Genomic DNA, 261 nt, shown 5'->3' with positions numbered 1-261 from the left:
TCGTCCTCCTCCCTGGAGGCAGAGCCTGGCTTGCAGGGCCCCAAGGCCAGGAGTCCCTCCCCTTCCCCAGCCGGGAGCAGGAAACCCAGAGCTTTTGGAGCAGAAATCCTGTTGGGAGGAAAGAGGAGGGGAAGCCTGCACGGGTTATAACTCCAGGCAGAGCCCTGGGTCTTGCCAGCCCTTGAACGGAGCAGTAGGTGGCAATGGTGGACTGAAGCCAAACCTGGGGCTGCTGGTGGCTGCAGGGGAGCAGAGCTCCTG

At 62.8% G+C, this 261-nt stretch overlaps 1 protein-coding gene across 1 annotated transcript in view; it reads right to left on the bottom strand.

Moving 5' to 3' along the window:
• The window catches only part of LOC126052234 (potassium voltage-gated channel subfamily A member 2), a 358553-nt gene that overhangs the window by 285380 nt on the left and 72912 nt on the right, over window positions 1-261 (bottom strand). The gene's annotated exons all lie outside the window — the stretch shown is intronic.

Source organism: Accipiter gentilis, chromosome 29, assembly GCF_929443795.1.
Source record: "Accipiter gentilis chromosome 29, bAccGen1.1, whole genome shotgun sequence".
NCBI lineage: Eukaryota > Metazoa > Chordata > Aves > Accipitriformes > Accipitridae > Astur > Astur gentilis.
Note: the sequence above shows the minus strand (reverse complement) of the source record. Positions and strands in the feature narration are given on the sequence as shown.